We start from the raw sequence: 16,040 nt of genomic DNA on the forward strand, positions 1-16,040 counted from the left end.
ATATTCAGTAAATTTGATTATTTTGGATTATGGTTTTCCCACGGGGATTGTAACATAAACCACACTCCAGAACTTGAACACAAAAATCAATGTTGATATTCCAGTGCAGTACTGAGGGAATGCTGCATTGGCAGAGGTGCTGTCTTATGGATGAGATGTTAAATCAAGACCTTTTCTGTCCCCTCAAGCAAATGTGAAAGATCCATTGGCACTATTTTGAAGAAGAGCAGGGGAATTATCCTCAGTGCCCTGGCCAATGCTTATCCCTCAATAACATCGCAAAGGCAGATTATTTGGTCATTATCACATTGCTATTTGTGGGAGATTATAGAGTGCAGATTGGCTGCCATGTTTCCTGCATTATAACAGGGACTAGCTCCAAAAGTACTTCATTGGCTGTAAAGTACTTTGAGACCTCCAGTGTTTGTGAGAGACACCATATAACATAAATTTTTCCTTTTGATTTTCATGAAGTTGCTGCATTTGCCCACTAATTGCCCACATCTCAGTTTACACATACTATCAGCTATTCAACTGTGGCAGGCACATCACTGAAACACATTGCACCACATAAACACACTCACTGACACACGTCCGACCCTTTACAAGACACACTGCCTCATAATAGGAAGCAGCAGCAGCTAACTGGCAAGTGGCAGGCACGACTACACGTGCTTGCTCACATGGAGGAGAGGATGTCTGTAATAATCAGAGAGGCCCTCACTGGGGCAGTGACCAGCAGCTGAGCTGAAACCATCGAGGATGATGGTCTGTTCCAGTCTAATGCTGCAGCCAGGAGAAAAAGGATAGCACAGGTGCCTGCTCCTAGTAAGGGTTGCACACCAGTTCTGTGGCAGAACACTTGGGTGAGAACCTTGATGGGGTAGCAAATAGAGAAAGGCTGCATTAGCATGTACACAAAAATGCTTGTGTACTGACATGCCTGCCAGAGAGCTTGTTGTCAATGTCAAGGAGCTTCGAGAAGACTGGCTCCAACTTGGCACAACGTATTGCGCAGATCTTGGAGTCCATCGAGTGGTGGCCAACTCCATGAGAGCTCTTGCAGAGTTAACCATGATGCAGCACCCATTGCATCACAAGCAGAAGGCACCCAATATGTGCGTGCTGCAGTGGAAGCCCAAACTGTCTTCATGAAATCTCTGCTTGTTGTCATGCAGGCTGACTGCTGCCAGCATGGCTGAGGATACCCATGCTCAAAGGGGCTTTTGAGGTTTCACAGCAGTCTGGCAATCTGTTCTCCAACAGATAACTAGGATTGCTGAAGCCCTGCCCTATGTGTGTGACAATTGCTCCGTAGGGTAGGAACCTGCTGTCTTCTTTCAGAATAACAACATTTGCACCCCCACCGCTGCTACTGCACCGGTGCCCCTGCTGTTGCCTCTCAGTCCAGACTGCTACCACCAATGCAAAAATGGTGCAGTCCAAAGCCTGGCCTTCTAGGCCCATAGGCCCTTGTAGGTATCCTGCAACACCATCTGCAGTCTCTCCCACTGAAAGTCAACAGCCTTCCACCAGCCATGCTTCAGCCATTGGGGAGAACAAGGCCAGGCAAAGATAACATAAAGGCAGGCACTAAGAGAATGCAGAAGGGTGATTAGTTGATTATTGTATGGATTATTGGGCGTTTTGATGGATAAAGCTGGTATGGAATGGGTGCTCTGTGGTGGCTTTTATTTCAGGATTGTGACCAAGGGGATGCTAGAATGGTCCCTCATAGAGGGACAGTAAAGTGTGGAACTATTGAGCAATGTGATCTGGGGAACATGCAGGAGAACCAGAGTCTAACGATGCACTGACGGACAGCTCATCCAGAACTTGAGTGTGCCAGCTGCCTCCTCCCTTCCTCCTCTCCCTCTTCCTCCTTTTCCTCTTCCTGCTCCTGTTCCTGAGTTGGTTGCCAAACCCATTGTGGTAAGGGCTGCATTATCATGACGTCTGGATGGTGGAGGATACAACGGACCACCGGGAATCAGGCCACCTGCCCCAGCAAGTACTGGAAGGCTTCTCTTGAGCAGTCAAAGTTACTTCAGTATTCAATGATCTACTCGATGGCAGTATGCCTCTTATTTATCAGCATTTGCCACACGTGGTTCGTTTACAGAACGGAATCATCAGCCAGATGTTGAGCCATAGCCCTTGTCACCAAACAGTAAGCCTCTGGTTTGATGTGGTTTGATTGTTGGAACAACAAACTGCAAGGATGAACAACTCATGACCACAGCCAGGATAGTGGGCATTCAGTATCATGATGTGCTGGGTGTGGTTGCACAATAACAACACATTGAGTGAGTGGTAACCTTTGTGGTTATGGTATGTCTCAGCTTTGAATGCAGCGCTTGCAAAGCCTGGTGGATACAATTGATGACACCCTGCACCATGGGAAAGCAGGCTACCCTGGCAAAGCCATGTGCCCACTCTTTCTGTATCTCCCTGTTCAGAGAAAAGACAACGAAGTCCCCTCCCCTGGCATGCTGATCCTCCGTCACCTCCCAGATGCAGAAATGTATGATGAATTGAAGATGTTTGTTTGTCACTTGTTCTGGCCTGCAAGGACCCACTGGCAAAAAAGCATCAGTGCCACTAGCATCTTGACAACCACCAGCAGCGTCATCTTTGCTCTGCCCTGAGGCTGCAGGCCTGGTTCCGAGAGATGGTACAGTTCTGTGACCACAGCTTTGGTGAATCACAGCCACAAATCCCCCCTGCTTCTGGCTTAGGCGGAGGTAGACGAAGTGCTCCCTGAAGACCCGGGGTGGATAAGGCCTCCTGTTGAGAGTGTTTCTTCCCTTCCTCCTCCACTCTCTTTGTGAGCAGCTTGTTTTCTTTGCTACCCCTGCTCCGTCTTGCTCTGATGCTGCAGTCCAAGGACATCTGTAACTATCACTCTCATAACTGGGAGCAAGTGGTGATCTCCGCTAAATACACAGTGTTTCCACAAACTCAGCAAGAACCAGTGAAAAGTAATAAGCAACTAGCCTGCAAGTTGGACGATGTTGCCCTAAATAACACAGGTGGAGATCCCTTGTGCCCCTGTTCAGCTGTGCATGTTTAAGAGAGGACATCACCTAGAGTGACAAGGTCAAAAGTGAACAGGTCGCACATCAAATTAACTTAGATACTGTCTTATGTCACAATCTACATACTCTGCACACTACCAGCACTACGGAGCCAAGTTTTGCAACCATTATCTAATAGGGATCTTCAAGAGTGAATTGTTGCAACAATTGATTGGTGAGATGTTAATAAGTCGATGTAAAGTTATACAATAGTGAAAAAAAAGGGTGGTTGGAAAACAATTCTTCACCGGCTGATCAGAATGTGGAATACTTTACCACAAGCTGTTGAATCAAAATCCATAAATTCTTTTAAAAGAATCTGATGTTTGATTGAAAAAGAGGAATAGTCTAAGAAAATACTTTGTATTGCTGAAAAAGAGACATGTCGAAGCTTTTTGTCTTGCACTCTTCAGGATACTTCACAAGAATACCAATATAAGGGGAAAACAATAATTTATACTGTATCTGAAGAGAGTGCTGATTTGTTGGCAAGTGAACTCTGATTGGCAGAGGTATTGCTACGGAGAATGCACCAGTGATGGTGACTGCCAAGCATTGTTTGAAATTTAAACCAGGCAGCTTGACCCTGATTGGTCATTGCATTGCCCTGAGGAATGAGTCAGCAAATGGCTATCGCTTATTTTGTTTAGTTGAACAGGTGCAATGTATGTACATGCTCTGTCTGCAAAGAACAGGCCCCTGTGTATTAATATATGTAGCTTCCAGTACATGTAAATGTGCCACACTGCGAGCCCGACTGACAATCTTAAATTGGTTGTCAGTGTAACTCTTAGCACATTGAGGATTATTTAGCAAATGTTGTCCAATCGCGGAATCACATCTAATGTCGAACACTATGTTTTGCGTTTTGCAAGCATGGGCTGATTGGGTACGGTCTGTACCTTGTCCGTTGCGAACAGTGGCTGGGGCATGCTGTTTGATGCGATCCAGCTGTCTTTGGGATGTACGCCCTACATACTTAGCATCACACTGGCACTGAAATTCATATACCACATTAGTCATTTGTGTGATGCAAGCTTGATGTTGAAATAGGGCGCATCAAAGGCATCCTGCAGGGGAGGTGGTGGTGTAGTGGTATTGTCACTCAGCTAGTATTCCAGAGACCCAATGTAATGCTCTGTGGACCTGGGTTTGATTCCCACCGTGGTAGATAGTGAAATTTGAATTCAATAAAAATCTCAAACTAAAACACAACACATCACCAATTATTGTAAAAACCCACCTGGTTCACTCATGTCCTTTAGGGAAGGAAATCTTCTGGCCTACATGTGATTCCAGACCCACAGCAATGTGGTTAATTCTTAAATGCCCTCTGACCAAGGACAACAAGCAATAAATGCTGGCATAGCCAGTGACACAGACATCCCATGAATCAATAAAAAAAAATGGCTACCTTGATCAGATCATTTTGCGCTGTATATCTTACAAACTCATGTACGGGCCTAAAGCCATCATTTTCAGCCCTGAAAAGTGCCCAGTCTACCTCAGATTACCCTGGAAGGGCAAGGTATCTCAAAATTTTAAGCAACAGGTGAAGCTAGCTATTTCATGCTGCTACTATGCAGTAGCAACACAAGTGGTATTCATCACTAACAGGACGCTGTCGTCAAGCCAAAAAGACGTTCTGCTTATCACACAAATGAGTAATGTGGTATATGAATTTCAGTGCCAGTGTGATGCCAGGTATGTAGGCCGTACATCACAAAGACTGGAAATCGTATCAAACAGCATGTCCCAGCCGCTTTTCACAACAGGCAAGGTACAGACCTTCCCCAACCAGCCCATGGTTGCAAAACTCAAAACACAGTGCCCAACATTAGATGTGATTCTGTGATTGGACAACATTTGCGAAATAATCCCCAGTGTGCTTAGAATTACACTGACAACCAGTTTAAGATTGTCAGTCAGTGTGGCATATTTGCATGCACTGAAAGCTACATATATTAATACACAGAACCCTGTTCTTTTCAGGCAGGAAGAATATGTACACACATTGTGCCTGTTTAAGCTAAACAAAATAAGTGATAGCCATTTGCTGACTCATTCCTTAGGGCAATGCTTGGCAGTTAGCTCATAGAGTCACAGAGAATCATAGAGCTATAAGCACAGAAACAGGCCCTTTGGCCCATCATGTCCATGCTGGCCTAGCTATTCTAATCCCATTTTCCAGCACTTGGCCTGTAGCCCTGAATGCTATGGTGTCAGTCGCTGTCACTGCTACTTTCTCCATGGCAGCACCTCTACCAATCAGAGTCCACTTGCTAACCAATCAGAACTCTCTTCACATACAGTATAAGTTGTTGTTTTCCCCTTATATTGGTATTCTTGTGAAGTGTCCTGATGAGTGCAAGTCAAAAAGCTTTGACATGTCCCCTTTTCAGCAAATCTCAAGTTATGTACTAGGAATGTTGCTTTCCAGGATATACTCCCCTGTAATTCTTTGACGAGCGCCAAGAGATTTTCATGTCCACCTAAATATGTAGGTGGGGCTTTCATTCATATCTCATCTGAAAGACCTCAGGCAATCCTTCATAATTAAGCTGAAGTATCAGCCTGGATGACTTGTTCAAGCTCTGCAGTTTAAGTCCATGATGTTGGCATGAATGCTACCACTGAGCCATACTGCCATTTAACACTCACACCTCCATGCTATGGTTCCTCTTACAAAAGGAAGCAATAGGATTGAAATTTCCTTACACACTTAAAACAAATGTTAGGGTTTTTCTTGCCAACTTTCCCCCTCCCCCTATGCTATCACTTCCCTTTAAATGTCTGCCACCTTTAAGTTTAATCCGCTTGGTTACATACCCAAATCTGCACTTTGAGCTGGAAATAATTATGCAATGAAGCTGACAGGAAAATTGCATGGCTTTAGGACATTAGCATTCTGCCTGGCACTGTACTAGTTCCTAAACTTTTGGGACTGAAGTAAGGTGCATAAAAATCCGTCCTGTATCTTTGCTTTACATCACTATGACAGTATAACCACAAGTTAACCAGGTATAAAATAAATAGATATGGAGTAAAATGACATTCTACCTTTGACTGGCATAATGTTCTGTACTGTCAGCATAGCAGAGTTTTAACATACCTTCATACAAAATGCACTACATTAAATCTGAACAAATACAATGAACAGGATGGAGATTCGCGTTTGCCAATTATTAATTGGAAGTGTAGCTCAGTGACAAGAGTATTTGACTGCAGATTAACAAATCCTTGGTTCAAATCCAATTACCCCATAGATATTGTAAGTGCTTTGGATTGGGAGTTGTGTGCCAAGTCTGTTTTGCCTACAACTTCAGGGTTGTTGTTTAATTGTGAGTTTGCACCCAATTGTGCAAGCTACATTCAGGCCATATATTATACTCATGCTGCTTCAGCTGGAAGTGGGAGTTAATAGAGGTGTAAAGAGTTACAACAAATTCAGAAAAGAGTAAATAAGGAGTAACAGATTGCACTGTTGGGTCGGCTGGTAACCAGATGATTCACATTTAAGATCATTGGCTAAGGAAACAGAGGGGAGATGAAAGAAAAACTTGATTTTTTTATTACAGTGAGTTGTTATGATCTGGACTGCACTATCTGAAAATATGATTGGAAGCAGCTTCAATTGTAACTTTTTCAAAAGGTTGTATTTAAAATTTATTCTTTCATGGGATGTGGGTGTTGCTGGCTCAGCTGGTATTTATTGCCCTTGAGGGGGTGGTGCTAGGCCACCTTATTAAACCACTGCAGTCCAAAAGGTATAGGTACTCCCAGAATGCTGTTGGAAAGGGAGTGCTGGGATTTTAACTCAGTGACATGAAGGAATGGGGATATAGTTCTAAGTCAGGATGGTGTGTGACTTGGAGGGGAACTTGCAGGTGGTGATGTTCCTATGCATGTGCTGCCCTTGTCCTTCTAGGTGGTAGAGGTCACAGGTTTGGAAGGTGCAGTTGAAGGAGCCTTAATAACTTGTTACAGTGCATCTTGCAGATGGTACACATTGCTGCCACTGTGTGTCGGTGGTGGAGGGAGTAAATGTTTAAGGTGGTAGATGGGGTGTCAAACAAGTGAGCCGCTTTGTCCTAGATGGTGTCGAGCTTCAGTTTCTGGTCAATGATGATCCCCAAAATGTTGATATTGGGATATTTTGTGATGGTAATGCCATTAAAGATCAAGTGGAGATAGTTAGATTCTCTCTTGTTGGAGATGGTCACTGCTGGCACTTGTGTGGCACACATGTTACTTGCCACTTATTAACCTAAGCCAGGTCTTGCTGCACATGGATACAGATTGTTTCAGTATCTGAGGGGCTGCGAATGGTGCTGAATATTGTGCAATCATCAGTGAACGTCCATACCTCTGACCTTGTGATGGAGAGAAGGTCATTGATGAAGCAGCTGAAGATGGTTGGGCCTAGGACACTATGCTGAGGAAGTACTGCAGCAGTGCCCTGGTACTGAGATCATTGACCTCTAACAACCACAACCATCTTCCTTTGTGCTAGGTATGGCTCCAACCAGTGGGGAGTTTTCCCCCTGATTCCCATTGACATGAGTTTTGCTAGTATGACCTCCTTCTATGCTGTAACATTCTTTGATTCTATGATATGACAATATGCATGGTGATATTTAGCAAAATGATGCAAGTACCTAGAAGATAAAATTCAAATTTTAGGAACAATTACTGCTTTCAATTAATAGCTATTACACATATTCATATTTCTGTACTGTTTGCCTTTTCAACAATTATGTTGTTTACATGGTATATTTGGATTCATGAGCAGAAAGCTGTTTGTATCCTATGCACCACTAGAGGTAGCTGTTACAACCTGTAATGATGCACAAGCTCTATAAATAGCTTCTTTGAGAATAATTGGATAAACAAGCTTTGGTTCCAGCCAGCCAATGTGACAACGAACCAATCTTTCAGAAAGACTGGATTAGCATATCTCCAATAACACCAAGAGCTGTCAGTGTTTTCACGTGAAGGGGTTTTTGTCCCTGTTGAGCAACACACTGACCTATGAAGAAACTTGTTCATTGTCTCTATTTACTCCCAGAGGGGTTCTCTACAGCCAAGTTAAGGATACCAACATAGTATTTCAGAGGCAATCTTGTCTCTTGTTGCATTTGAACATTAAATTCTCATTTGAAGTAAACATTTCAAGTCCAAAACGAAATGTAAAAAATCCTCCCACTACATAATGCTTGTATCTAGTCAGTGAATAATACAATTATCACAATGTTATCAATGTGCAAATCAACCAGAACTTTATGGCAATGAATAGTACCCTGTGAATTGTGAATCACCACAAGTTGCTGGACCATTTGTGCCACTCTGCTGTGAGCTTTGCAAAAGCAGCATTGCACAAACAACTTTGCCTCACCATTAGTTTCATGATGTTGCTGTATTTGCACATTAATTGCCCATTAAACTCAACACAGAAGTTTTGTCTAGTAATTAACAATGTAAATATTCTTATAACAATGTGATAATTGTTAATGACTGGCAATAAATCTCTATGGCCCAGAAAATGAACAATTGAAAATATGGCTTCTCATATCTCTTGTTAAGAGATTTTAAAATGTGAAATTTTATATTGAACTTTTTTCTTTTTTTTTACTTTCTCTTAATCCATTTTTCTTTCCCCTCTATTTCCTTTTCTGCACATGAATTGACATTGAATTCATCCACTCAAATTCAGCGTCCTCCTCAGCCCTTCTATTTGTTTTTCAATCCTTAAATCTCATTGGCTAAGGCAATAACCTGTTCTATCTTTTGCAGAGGTCCTGGATTCCCTGTTGCTCTCACCATGCCTTTGTTAGTTCATATTTCCAACAACTTTGTAGACAGTTTTTATTTAAGCTGAAAGATGCAGGAAGAAGTATGTCTAACCAGGCACCTTCCAGCATCTTATGGGCCATTTAGAAAGCAACATTTTGATTTCTGCTTATATATAAATGTTTTGTCATAGGCCCAAAAGGAATGGCAGCTCACCATCAACTTCTCAAGGGCAATAAATACTGGTCTAGCCAGCAATGCCCGCATCCCATGAAGAAATAAAAAAATGTCAAATGTCAAAATTTGCTGATAATTCACCTTGAGTGCATGGTAAACTGTGGAAAAAATGCAAAGGGTTGCAGGAACAAGTTACAGGCATGGGAAACTAGATGGTTGTTGCAGTTCAATATTGTAAATTATCCATTATGGGAAACAGAACATGAAGGAATTAGATCCTGGACAGTAAGATTCTTAACAGTCTGGAGGAATAGACAGATCTTGAGGTAGAACAACATAAACCTTTAAAGATGCACTATTGCTAGAATGCAACTGATATCCTTGGGCCTACCTGTTCTAGTGGAGGTCTAGCAGCATCTGTGGAGAGAGAAACAGAGTTAACGTTTCAAGTCCCTATGACCCCCCTTCAGAGCCACATGGACTTGAAATGTTAACTCTGTTTCTCTCTCCACAGATGCTGCTAGACCTGCTGAGTTTTTCCAGCATTTTCTGCTTTTGTTCCAGATTTCCAGCATCCGCAGTATTTTGCTTTTATCTTGGTGTTCCAGTGGAGGGATTATTTCCTGCACCAGTTTGTGTTGACAGGTTGGCACAAAACAATTCCTACGCCAGCCAGTTTTTAAGCTGATAAAGCTGATTCCTTCAGCTCCCAAAGGAAGCTCAGTGCCCTTCTGTTGATCCATGTTGATTCCTCATTGAAGAGCAAAATTTAAGAGCATACAGTGAATGATGATGATTCAGGAGAACATGCAACAAGACCTGGGTGTCCTCGTACACCAGTCGCTGAAGGTAAGCATGTAGGTGCAGTAGGCAGTAAAGAAGGCAAATGGTACATTGGCCTTCATAGCGAGAGGATTCGAGTACAGGAGCAGGGATGTCTTGCTGCAATTATACAGGGCATTGGTGAGACCACACTTGGAATATTGTGTGCAGTTTTGGTCTCCTTACCTGAGGAAGGACGTTCTTGCTATAGAGGGAGTATAACGAAGGTTTACCAGACTGATTCCTGGGATGGCGGGACTAACATATAAGGAGAGATTGAGTCGGTTAGGATTATATTTGCTGGAGTTCAGAAGAATGAAGGGGGATCTCATAGAAACCTATAAAACTCTAACAGATCTAAACAGGGTAGATGCAGGAAGGATGTTCTCGATAGTGGGAGAATCCAGAACCAGGGGTCACAGTCTGAGGATACGGGGTAGACCATTTAGGACTGAGATGAGGAGAAATTTCTTCACCCAGAGAGTGGTGAGCCTGTGGAATTCACTACCACAGAAAGTAGTTGAGGCCAAAACATTGTATGTCTTCAAGAAGGAGTTAGATATAGCTCTTGGGGCGAACGGGATCAAGGGATATGGGGAGAAAGTGGAAGCAGATTATTGAGTTGGATGATTAGCCATGATCATAATGAATGGTGGAGCAGGCTCGAAGGGCCGAATGGCCTACTCCTGCTCCTATTTTCAATGTTTCTATGACACTTTGCCTGTACTCTATTGCAGGATTTCTCCCTTATCTATAAAAACATTGGACTCATTCCTGTTGTATGCTTGATAAAGACTCTGGTGATGATGGTTTACTGTACAGGGCTGATGTAGAGGCACCATGAGCTATAGTTGGAATTGTTAGCTTGAGTCTCTTGGAAGTCAATCTTACATTTGAAGACATCAACATATGAAATAGGAGCAGAAGTAGGACAATCAACCTCTCGAGTCTACTCCGCCATTCAATAAGATCATGGCTGATCTGCTTGTGTTTCGAGTTCCACATTCCCATCTACCCCCAATAATCTTTGATTTCCTTGCGTAACAAGAATCTATCTACCTCCACCTTAAAAATATTCTGTGACCCTGCCTCCACTGCATTCTGAGGCAGAGAGCTCCAAAGTCGCACAACTATCTGAGAGGAAAAAATTTCCCCTCATCTCGTCTTACAAGGGCGACCCCTAATTTTAAAACAGTGCCCCATAGTTCTCAACTCACCCAAAAGAGGAAACATCCTTTCCATGTCCACCTTGTCAAGACCATTCAGGATCTTATATGCTTCAGTCAAGTCACCCCTCACTCTTCTAAACTCCAGTGAAAATAAGCCCGGCCTGTCCAACCTAGCCTTGTAAGACAACTCGCTCATTCCAGGTATCAATGTAGTAAACCTCCTCTGAACCTCCTCCTTAAATAAGGAGACCAAAACTGTACACAGTATTCAAGGTGCTGTCTCACCAACTGAAACTTAACATCCTTACTTTTATGCTCAACTCCCCTCATAATAAAGGATATCATTCCATTAGCCTTTTTGATTACATGCTGGACCTGCATACTAACTTTTTGTGACTCCTGTACAAGAACACCTAGATCCTGCTACAGCTCAGAATTCTTCAGCCATTCTCTGTTCAAGTAATACTATGCTTTTTTTTCTTCCTGCCAAAGTGAACAACTTCACAATTTCCCACGTTATACTCCACCTGCCAGACTTTTCCCACTCACTCAACTTATCTATTTCCGTCTGCAAACTTTTTATGTCTTCTGCAGAACATATTTTCCTACCCATCTTTGTGCCACCTGCAAATTTAGCTACCATCCCTTCACTCCCCTCATCTAAGTCATGAATGTAAATTGTTAAAAGTTGGTATCTCAGCACAGACCCCTGCGCGTCTCCACTCGTCACATCCTGCCAAACAGACAAAGAACCATTTATGCGTATTCTCTGTTTTCTGCCAGCCAGCCAATCTTCTATCCAGGCTAATATGTTACCCACTACACTATGAGCTTTTATATTCCAAAGATGTTCAGAAAACACAATGTTAAAATGGTAGCATTTTCAGTGTATGGGAAAAAAGTGTTACAAATTAAGGCATAGTAAATGATGCTCTAAACATCATGAACTAGTGGGACCTAAGGTTTGGTGAACAATGTAATTTCAGGGAAGCGATGTAGTTCAAGCCCAATGTTCAGCTCCATTCGCGACACTTCAGATACCAAAACAGTCCAAGTCCGTATGCAGCAAGACCTAGACAACATTCAGGCTTGGGTTGATAACTGACAAGTAACATTAGCACCACACAAGTGCCAGGCAAGGACCATCTGCAACAAGAGAGAATCAAATCACCTCCCCTTGACATTCACTGGCATTACTATCATTGAATTCCCCAATATCAACATCCTAGGGGTTACCGTTGACCAGAAACTGAGGTGGACCAGTGTGGATTACTGTGTCTACAAGAGCAGGTCAGCGATTCGGAATTCTGCGGCAAGTAACTCACCTCCTGGCTCCCCAAAGCCTGTCCACCATCTACAAGGCACAAGTCAGGAGTGTGATGGAATGCTCTCCACCTGCCTGGATGAGTGCAGATCCAACAACACTCAAAAACTTGAAACCATCCAAGACAAAGCAGCCCACTTGATTGGCACCCCTTCCAACATTCACTCCCTCCACTGCTGATGCACAGTGGCAGCAGTGTGTACCATTTACAAGATGCACTGCAGAAACTCACCAAGGCTCCTTTGACAGCACCTTCCAAACATGCGACCTTTATCAGCTAGAAGGACAATGGCAGCAGATGCATGGGAACATCACCACCTGCAAGTTCCCCTCCAAGTCACATACCAGCTCAACTTGGAAATATATCACCATTCCTTCACTGTAGCTGGGTGAAAATCTTGGAACTCCCTAATAGCAATGTGGGTGTACCTACACCGCATGGACTGCAGTGGTTCAAGAAGATAGCTCACCACTACCTTGTCAAGGGCAATTAGGGATGGGTAATAAATCCTGGCCTAGCCAGCAATGCACATGTGATGTGAAAGAATTTTTTAAATAATCCCTGAAGGATATTAGACTTGTGGGGCAAACCCCATTGGATGAATTGGTAGCGGGATTGGGTAGTTTTATGGTTAAATCTAAATATTGCCAGTTCCAAGTATTCTTTACACTGTGTTTGGCGATGTTACTTTACTACAGCACCCAAAGGATTTGATGAATGCATTACATTCATAAATTGTGCTCGGAACTGCAACTACAAATGGTAATTAAGTCTGGTGCACTTTTTTTTAGGCTGTTTTTTTTAACTTCCTTTTTTACAGACCGCCTCCCATTTCCATTCATGATGGTCTAATTTAACCCTATAAATAAAATTCTGGTATGGTCTATATGTCACATAACCATTTTTATTGGCTATCTGCTCTCACCATGCCAACCACCTACCCCTCTGACTCTTCCAAAAATAGTGGTCTATTATCTAGGATTCCATCTATCAGGATATCTAGGTTCCAGTCCATTATGCTTGCTTTGCTCTGCCATAACTCTTGATTTTGTGCATTCCACAGCTGATCTGACAAATGTTTCACAATTTGTGCGGTTAACATGACTATTTAATGGACAAAAGAGTATGGAAATTCCTCTGTTAATGTAAGTGCACATTCACCAGTAAAGTTGTACCAATATCAGTGATTAGATTGTTGCATGGAGGAAGTAGCAACAGTGACAACTCTCATTTATTTGGTGCCTTTAAAGTAGTAAAATGTCCAAAGTTGCCCCCAAATCAGCCAGAGATTTATGTTGAGTCAGAGAAGGAGAAATTGGCACAGCTTGGTCAAAGAGATAAATTTTAAGGAGTACCTTAAAAGGATGAGCGAGAGGTGGTGAGACAGAGAGGTTATGGAAAGAATTTGAGCGCATTAGGGCTTGCGGCTGAAGGCACAGGAAACACTGCTGAGGGGAAGGAAATGGAGATGTACAAGAGGCCAGAGCATTAAGTTCTTGAAGGGTTATAGTACTGGGAGAGATGCAGAAATTGGGACGTGGCGAGGTGATGGAGGGATTTCAGTACAGGGATGGGGACTTTTAAAATTGAGGGACTGGTGGACCAGGAACCAGCAAGCACATGATGGGTAAATGGGACTTGCTGCAAGTTAAGATACAACCAGCAGAATTATGATTTAGCTTAGGTTTGTGGAAAGTGAAAAATAGGAGGCCGCTCGGGATAGCACTGGAATCTTTGAGGCTGGAGGTAACAGGTGGACTGATGATGGTCTCAGCAGCAGAAGGGCCGAGGTCTGTGTAGAAATGGGTGAAACTGCAAGATGGAATCAAGTGGTCTTTGGAGATGAGACAGGGTTGAAAGTTCAGCTCAGGGTTAAATAGGGTGCTGAGGTTGCTAACAGTCTGGATCAGCCTGAACAGTGAATAGGGAGGGGGATAGAAACAGTGACAAGAAAATGGGTTTTGAGGCGGGGGCTGAAGTCAATGGCTTCCGTTTATGCGGTATTTAATTGGAGGAAATCTCGGCATATCCAGGACTGGATATTGGACAAGTAATCTGACAACACAGATACAGTGAAAGGGTTGAGGGAGATGGTGGTGAGGTAGAGCTGTGCATCATCACAAATAGTAACAATATGCATTTTAAATTTCCTCCAAAAAAATTTACAGAATTTGGAATTTAAAAACAAGAAAGATTTGCTTTTTTAGAATGTCTTTCACAAGCTCAGAATTTCCCAAAGCACTTTACAGCCAATGAAGAACCTTTGAAGTGTAGTTGTTGTTGTAATGTAGGAAACACAGTTGCCAACACCCCAGCAGCAATCTTCTGCAAGCAGAAATGAAATAACTGACTAGACTTTTTTTTTTAACTCTAATGCAATAATCTGCATGGAAAGGAAGCTATTAATTTCAGTATCACTGCAAGGAATAGTTCACAACATTTATGATATTTTAAGTTGCATTCGTCCCGCAGTGAAATCCTTAATACCTGATCTTAATACCTGTGAGCCAGAGCTGGTTCCCCTTCTCATCTGCAGTTCAACAATGGATCCATTCTCTTTAGCAATTTTCAATAGAGATTTTGAAATTGTTGATATACATCTGCTCCTTGAAAACCTGGTCCTTTAGGCTCTCTTTTCATTGTGTTTTTTTATTCATTCGTGGGAAGTGGGCATTGTTGGCTAGGCCAGCATTTATAGCCCATCCCTAATTGTCCTTGAGAAGGTGGTGGTGAGCTGCCTTCCTGAACCACTGGACTCCATTGTCAATCTAGTCCTACTTTCTCACAGAATATTAATCAGCATATTGATCTTATTCCATAAGAATTTCATTGCATATATTAAAAACTACTGGAAGGGGTGGTCAAAGATCACATATGCTGGAGGGAGAGAACATCCCACCTGAACAAATTCTACTTTAAATATTGTATGCATGTAATCCTTAATTACATTTAGAGCTGTAGCTCAGAACATTGACCAGAAAATTCTTTACAAACACCGAAGCAAAGTTTATCTACACAGAACTAATTGAATGTAAAGAGACGTATGTCATTTTGTTTGTTGATTGCCTCATTCTGCTGCCTAGAATTTGAGAACTGTTTTAGTGCTTTATGTATGTCAATATTTTTCATAATCATTTAGCCTGTCAAATGAAATATACTCAAAAATTAAGTTTAATTTATGAGTTTACATATTTTACTGTTCTTCCATATGTTCATCAAGACCAGCACTTGTTGCCCATCTCTAATTACGCTTGAGAAGGTGGTGGTGAGCTGCCTTCTTGAACCGCTGCAGTTCATCTGGCACAGGTACACCCACAGAGTTGTTTGGAAGGGAGTTCCAGGATTTTTACTCAGCAGCAGTGAAGACAATCTAGTTCCAAGTCAGGATGGCATGTGGCTTGGAGAGGAACTTGCAGGTGGTGGTGTTCCCATGCACCTTGTGTCTTTGCCCCTCTAGGTGGTAGAGGGTGCAGGTTTGGAAGGTGGTGTTGAAGGACCTTTAGCAAGTCACTGCTGTACATCTTATAGATGGAATATATTGCAGCTACTGTGGTGGAAGGAGTCAATATTTAAAGTGGTGGATGGGGTGCCAATCAGGTGGACTATTTTGTTCTGGATGGTGTTGAGCTTCTTGAGTGTTGGAATGGCACTCATCTAGGCCAGTGAAGATTATTCCATCA

Source organism: Cetorhinus maximus, chromosome 5 (assembly GCF_964194155.1).
Source record: "Cetorhinus maximus chromosome 5, sCetMax3.hap1.1, whole genome shotgun sequence".
NCBI classification, from domain to species: Eukaryota; Metazoa; Chordata; class Chondrichthyes; order Lamniformes; family Cetorhinidae; genus Cetorhinus; species Cetorhinus maximus.